Source organism: Schistocerca cancellata, chromosome 2 (assembly GCF_023864275.1).
Source record: "Schistocerca cancellata isolate TAMUIC-IGC-003103 chromosome 2, iqSchCanc2.1, whole genome shotgun sequence".
In the NCBI taxonomy this organism is placed as follows: Eukaryota; Metazoa; Arthropoda; class Insecta; order Orthoptera; family Acrididae; genus Schistocerca; species Schistocerca cancellata.
The window spans coordinates 526,853,269-526,860,308 of record NC_064627.1 but is presented as its reverse complement, the minus strand read 5'-3'; the positions used below and the strand labels follow the sequence as shown (position 1 = coordinate 526,860,308).

The 7,040-nt window shown below is 41.4% G+C and overlaps 1 non-coding gene across 1 annotated transcript; it reads left to right on the top strand.

Annotated features, from left to right (window-relative positions):
- Positions 1–4,591: 4,591 nt before the first annotated feature.
- Positions 4,592–4,665, top strand: Trnat-ugu (transfer RNA threonine (anticodon UGU)). The gene has a single exon. It is a non-coding gene; the product is annotated as a tRNA-Thr (tRNA).
- Positions 4,666–7,040: the final 2,375 nt, after the last annotated feature.

Below are 7,040 nucleotides of genomic sequence, written 5' to 3'. Positions count from 1 at the left end.
GAGAATATCTCCTGCTAGTGAAGCCAGCAATGCTTCATTATTGCTAAATATGCATGGGAATTAAATACACATCGTAGTCTCCTCCTCTCCCCTCTCTCTGTCGATTTTCCCCTCCTCCTCTCTCTGTCAATCACCTTCTACTCCCGCTCTCTGTCCATCTACTCCCCACTCCTGTCGCTCCATCTCCTCCTGCCCCCTCTCTCTAACCATCTTCTCCTTTCCCGTCCCAATGCTTTCCATTTCCTCCTCCCGCGTCCATCTCCCCTCGTCCCCCTTTCCTTATGTAGTGGATATATCAAGGCCACCTAACATTTCCCTGATAGTTTTCTGTTATTCACGATTTCTCAAAGATTAATTTTGATTCTTCTCTGATGGAGTCTTCTTCACTAATTTTATAAAGTTTTGATAACTGCTTGAATTTCTTTGATACTTGGCAGTAAATCCTCTTCTGGATTTTCATGTTTGCTTGAGTATTAGAGCTAATGGATTTGCTCTGGAAGATTAAGAAGCTCATCAAAATATTTTGCAAGTATTTGATAATTTTCAGTGTTGTGTAAGCCAAATCGGAGGGCCTCGTTGGCCATCTGTTGTTAGATTTATGTTTGAAGTGCATTTACCTACCCCTTTAAACCTCGCTTTCGTCCGCCAAAGATCTACTGGAAAGAGTCCTATTTAGTAAATCCTCTACGGATCATCTAGTGAAAACGCTTTCATTCTAAATTTCTTCATATACTCGCTTTTTTTACAACTATCTAGTATGTAGCCTTTTGACTTACAGGGGTAGTAATCGTAGAAAAATTGAATATTTTAATTTTATGTATATAAACTGAACTGTTCAACTAGATTTAAATTTTATAATTAATAGTATAACATTGCGAGGATACAACAAAGGAAGTTGATACCAGCAGGAATCGAACCCAGGTCCATGAATTGCCACTCTGTGGATTAGACTATTCAGCTGTTGTGCCATTATGACTGTAGATCCTCAAACATTCCTCATACTCTATGTCTGCACAATACATTACAAGCAGATTCAAAGAAAAATACTGATCTGGTGCTGTGAGCAACATAGCACTCGTAGTGCCGGCAGGGATGACATTACATCAGAGCATGCGCAGTTGAAAATATATGGCTGTGTCCCTTCTCTGATTTGATCGCAGAGTGGCCGCCCATCATTTCAGCACTCGACACTCGTTTCTAGTTATTGTGGAGAGAGCGCTATAAAATGTGTTTCCGTCCATTTTATTTGCATACCAGCATATATTCGAAGAGAAATGTTGTAATTTTAGTGCGATATTTACAGAATTCTGTAGCTCTTAGTACATCATAATCGTTATGTCTTCCTTCACGTGTTGTGTGGTTCTTCAGTGGATACAGGAGCGAGTAACATGCCGTTCATGAATGGAGAATTCAGATATTAATTAATCCACATCTAGTGTAAAATATAAAAATTAATGCATAAATTTGTGTTGAAATTGCAGCGTCAGTTGCTACAGTAACTATGAATGTAGAAACATAAATAGATACAACAGATTTATATATAAATCTTGTCACTCTTCAACACAATATCAGCCGGCCGTTGTGGCCGAGCGGTTCTAAGCGCTTCAGTGAGGAACCGCGCTGCTGCTACGGTCGCAGGTTCGAATCCTGCCTCGGGCATGGATGTGTGTGGTGTCCTTAGGTTAGTTAGGTTTAAGTAGTTCTAATTCTAGGGGACTGATGACCTCAGATGTTAAGTCCCATAGTGCTCAGAGCCATTTGAACCATTTGAACACAATATCTATTCAGATGTCGAGCCCTGGCTGCTATGAAAGTCTGTAGATGTTATTCAGGTGGGGTCAGTGCATGAGTGTTCGTACTTCAAGGCACCCGCCGCTGGATCTCCGGAGACGGGATGCTTGCATATCATCGGCAGCGGCCTCTTGCAGCGGCGGCGGCTCTAGGAAACGCGGCGGCGTAACTGGCGGCGCACGTATTTCAAAGTGCGGCCGACCGAGTGGCGGCCGATACCGCATTAACCAGCCGCCACCCCATCTGATGAAACAATATACAATCTAATTCGGCCCAAATCTTCATTAATTCTGCCCAAAACTTCGTTAGGGTATCGTGTAAAAATTGATAGTAAATCGGTGAAGTACATTTCGAGAAAAACCGACTTGGCTTTATACAATAGTGAGATATTATGTCAGGGAATAAGAGCCCTCTGTAGCAGTGTGTTATGAACCCTTCCATTGGAGTTGGTGGAGAGAGCCGTTTTCCATTCATGTAGAACTCTTTCATTTTTCCAAATTTCTTCACAGATATTTTAGAGGGATTCAATAGCATTTTTCTTGATATTTTTCCAAAGTTCAGCTAAGATCTGGTTTCCTCTCGAGGTGTTTCTGTTTTGAGATTCAGTACGATTGTTTGTAGTTCCTCGATGGCGGGTGATACCAAGCTGGGTTAGATTGTTGCTGAGGTACTAAGCCCGGTTTTTACTATGGGTTCTTCACAGCTGAGGAGGTTCCTGATATAGTCTGCCAATATTTTTCTGTTTTACATTTTGTGGGCAGCATTTCTATTTTTGTCTTGGAGTTGTAGTGTCAGCGGACTGTAATTTTGTTTAAATTCTTACGAAAGTTCCTTGTATTTTGTTTCGATGAGATATTCGTTGATCAGAAAGAGGAGCTGGTCTTACTGGTTTTTATTCTTTCTAGACCTTTTCTCACTAATTTTTTAAAGCTAAGTCCAGTATGTTCGTTTTTCTTTGATTTCCACTATCGAAATGCTGTTCTTCTTAGTTCAAGGAGTCTGTCACATTCTTTCATTCCAAGGCATGTTTTTTTGGATTTGGTTATGGAACCCTTGTTATTTGGCTTTAGTTGTTGGGCTTTATTTGATCTCGGTTTTGGCTTCCCATGTCTTCAGTCGCGATAGGAAATGCTTTTTCGTTTATTACCTTTTTCATGTCGTCCGACTCTTCTTTGTGTAATGATGCAAACTACCCAGAACCCGACCGTCTGTTCGGTTGGGTTGCGTTGTTTGGGGAAGGAGACCAGACAGCGAGGTCATCGGTCTCATCGCATTAGGGAAGGATGGGGAAAGAAGTCGGCCGTGCCCTTTCAAAGGAACCATCCCGGCATTTGCCTGGAGCGATTTAGGGAAATCACGGAAAACCTAAATCAAGATGGCCGGACGCGGGATTGAACCGTCGTACTCCCGAATGCGAGTCCAGTGTCTAACCACTGCGCCACCTCGCTCGGTCCCCGACTGTCTGCTTGGCACTTTGGTGCGGTGGCTGTCCTTCTGGGGTAATTTGTTTCACATCAGACTCTTCGATAATTATTGATATTATGTATGGGGTTACCGTTAGGGCCACTAGTTTACAACCCTATTGCTAGGCCTGGAGGAACTTCCCAGCCACCCGTATGCTTGGATGCTGACCAAAGGCCGCCCATCTGGGAACAGCCACCTTTGTATTTTGATTTCTGTATTGGTCCTCGGGTGGTATTTCATTTCCCACTTAACGGGTATATTTGCAGAGACTTTCCCTATCCGCCACCTGAGAACGCACCTAGTTGAGGAACAGGAACCCCACGGAGCATCGTTGTTTTATTCTGTAAATATGTATCTATGTTGACTTTTACTCTATGGCTCAAAGGCATCAGCGAGTCTAAAGACATGTTAGCAAAAATTCTCATTGACAGGTACAGTCGTTCTGCAATTGTTTCTGTTGTTAACAATTCTTACTCTGAGAACGGTGTTGCCTAGGAGAGGTATCAATTCGGCGACGTATTAATCGAGACAAGTGAAAGGGACCATAATTGACATAATTCAATACGGCAGTGCCGTGCAGAAGGCTCGTAGTGGAAGCGACTTGACATTAACTTGATTTTTGCCGGACACCGGTGTAATTCGTAACCGCATTTGCTTCTGTCACTCAGTAATAGGCAGTTCGGCACCGCTTCACTGTGCTGCGTTCGATGGCGACTCCCCAGCTAATTTGGCGTCATTCTCGGCCTACTCAATGTCAAACAGTAAGTTTCAAACAACCCAGATCGTCGCCGATAGCCTCAGGTACCCGCGCAGGGGCAGTAACTTCTGCTGGTAGGCTAATTAATTAGGACCGTCCTCAGCAAGTGACTAGCAGCCTGTGAGTGTGCCTTCAGAGTCTACCGAAGCCTGCTTGCGGCCTTGTTGGCAATTCCACAGCTGCTTTCGTAGCGCAGCTGTTTCTCGCCACTGATGCTTAACGCACAGCCTGTGTCACAGTTGGTATTGGCATTTTACTCAACATTAATTTCTCATGGTTCGTGATTTGAATGTGATGGAATATTTAAGACATACTCTCTGGACATAAGCGAAAGAACAGATACCATCTTAGTATATATATATATATATAGTTAAGGCTCACCTGCCACTTGACCATCTTCTTCTTCTGTGCGAATGCACTAACAGAGCTCGAACTCTTACAGGAATCGGCAACGCGCCGCGAGTAAGGAATATAATGGGCGGGGGCACTACAAATGAAGAGCGGGACAATACATTGAGAACGTGGGTTTCGCGGCAGGCGTGTCAGAGATAAATCCCTGCAGTCGCGCTCTCCTCCGTGTCCTCGGTGGCTCAGATGGATAGAGCGTCTGCCATGTAAGCAGGAGATGCCGGGTTCGAGTCCCGGTCGGGGCACGTACTTTCATCTGTCCCCGTTGACGTATGTCAACGCCTGTAGGCAGCTAAGTGTGTTCATTTCATTGTAATTTCATTCTAACGAGCTACATGGTCACCGATGGTATCTGTTCTTTCGGACAGATAGATATAATTACGTTTGTACGGAACCATCAGAGAGCGTATGCTTAAGAACAGATACCATCTTAGTATATATGGAATGATTCCTTTCAGAAGGATCCCCGTCGTTCCCCAGTTCGTCTCTAGTGACCATGTTGTGACGAGACATTATATTCTGGTCTTTTTTCTCTGTGGGCACGAATTCTATTTTTTGGATTTTTTAATTCATCCAGCAGAAATGGAACCCTTATAGGATCACTTTTTGTCTGTCCCTCTGTCTGTCCGTCTCCTAAGAGCCCTTTTTCTCAGAAACAGGTAGAGATATCACATTGAAATTTGTCAAATACTAAGGTCTACGGTCTCTTGGCGGTATGAAAACCTTAAGCTTATAAATCATTGTAATGAAAAGATACGGCCATTTATGTCACATGTTTCGATACTCGCAAACTCACTCATCGAAACCTATGGGGTACTTCCCGTTGACCTAGAATCACGCAATTTAACAAGAAGCTACATACTAAAAGTAAAGGAAAAACCTGAAAAAAGTTAATTTTTAATTGTAACAGATAAAAAATATTTTTTTGCCGTTTGTTGTGCGCCTGTTTGTCCGACTGTTAGGGCCACTTTCTCTGAGGAACGGATAGAGGCATCAAGTTGAAATTTGTGAATTACTAAGGTCCCTTGGCGGTCTAAATAATTTCAGATTCTAAGTGAATGCAGTCAAAGGACATAGCGAAATACGTCACCTATTTTGGCAGTCGCAACTCACTCAGTAAAACGATGCATGAACTGTATTCTGTAAATAAACGTCAGTTCTAGTTGCCCAACGGTAAAATTGGGCATGTGGAAACCGAGAGGTCGCGAGATCATATCTCGGTCGCGAGATCATATCTCGGTCGCATAACGGATTTTTCAGTCTTCGTTTTAATCTAGCCAACTCTCAACGATGTGAGAAGTCGCCAGGAACACATTCTCCAGATATCACGTCAAGCTGCAGGCCCTGCTTCCCAAGCTTGATGACAGGCTTAGGTCAGGGACATAGAACTCGCTGAAATTGAGTCCAGTAGAAAGACTTGCTCCAGACCACTAAGCCACACGAAATATAATCTACATATATAATTACGTTTGTACGGAACCCTCAGAGCGCGTATCCTACTTGCATGTGTTCGGCTTTTGATATATTACTTGATTTTTCTGGTTAATAAACTAAAATGTGCAGCTGCTATAAATTTCTACTTTTTCATAATGAATTATTGCAGGAAAGCTGCTCATAGTATAATTATTAGTGCTTTTTCCTTACTACCGCTTGTTTCGGCCATAGAGCCATTCCCAAGTGGATGTTACAGTTGGTGAGACTACTTATGTTTATAAAACTTGTACATAAAGGTCAGTTTACCTCTATACTTACGTCTATTTGGAACAGAATTGCATCATTGTGTAAATTGTCGACTGTCTATTTATTGCTAGACTTATAAGCCACGTAATTTCAATTCGTGTAGAATTTTTTCGTGAAATACTTTTGACAGCTAGATCGACAATTTATTCTCGTTGATGCTTCATGTTTACAGTGTAATTTTGCTAGTCAGTGGTGTTAGTTATGTTTCATTGATTTTACAGTTTTATTATGACTTGTGTCTATTGTTATCGTTTGTTTTCGTTTACTGTGTGTATTTGTCACTTCTCGATTTCCAAAAGTCAATAAAATTTGGTATATTTTATTCGACATATATTCCAAGTATATTGTGGTACGTATGTTGCTTTTTGTTTAATTTTTTTTATTAATTTTATGTCATTGTGTATGGCTTAGTTTCTATATTTCGTGTGTTTTTCATACAGTTTGTGCACTATATTTGGGTAAAAATTATTTTGTTTGGCAGTATATTGGAGTATTGTAAGCTCACTTTGTATTCTTTGGTCATCGAGTGGTAAATCGATTATTTTGTTGATCATTGAGTTGAAATAGGCATGTTTTTACGATTTTGGTGGATAAGATCTTCCATTAATTATGTTGTCTGTAGTAGTTGGTTTTCTGAAGATTTTAAACTTGTGATTTTTGCTAATGCTGCGGATTTTAGGGTCGAGAAAGTTTATGTATTTGTTTTTTACTGTTACCACTGTGGATTTAATTCCTGGATGCAAGATGTTGAGTTCTAGATGAACTGATATGATGTTATCATCGTTCCTATCTATTATTACCAAACTGTCATTTACATAACTATGGTAATATGTAATTCTGTGAAATAATGACCATTCTTCTAGTGTCCTGAAAAATTTTC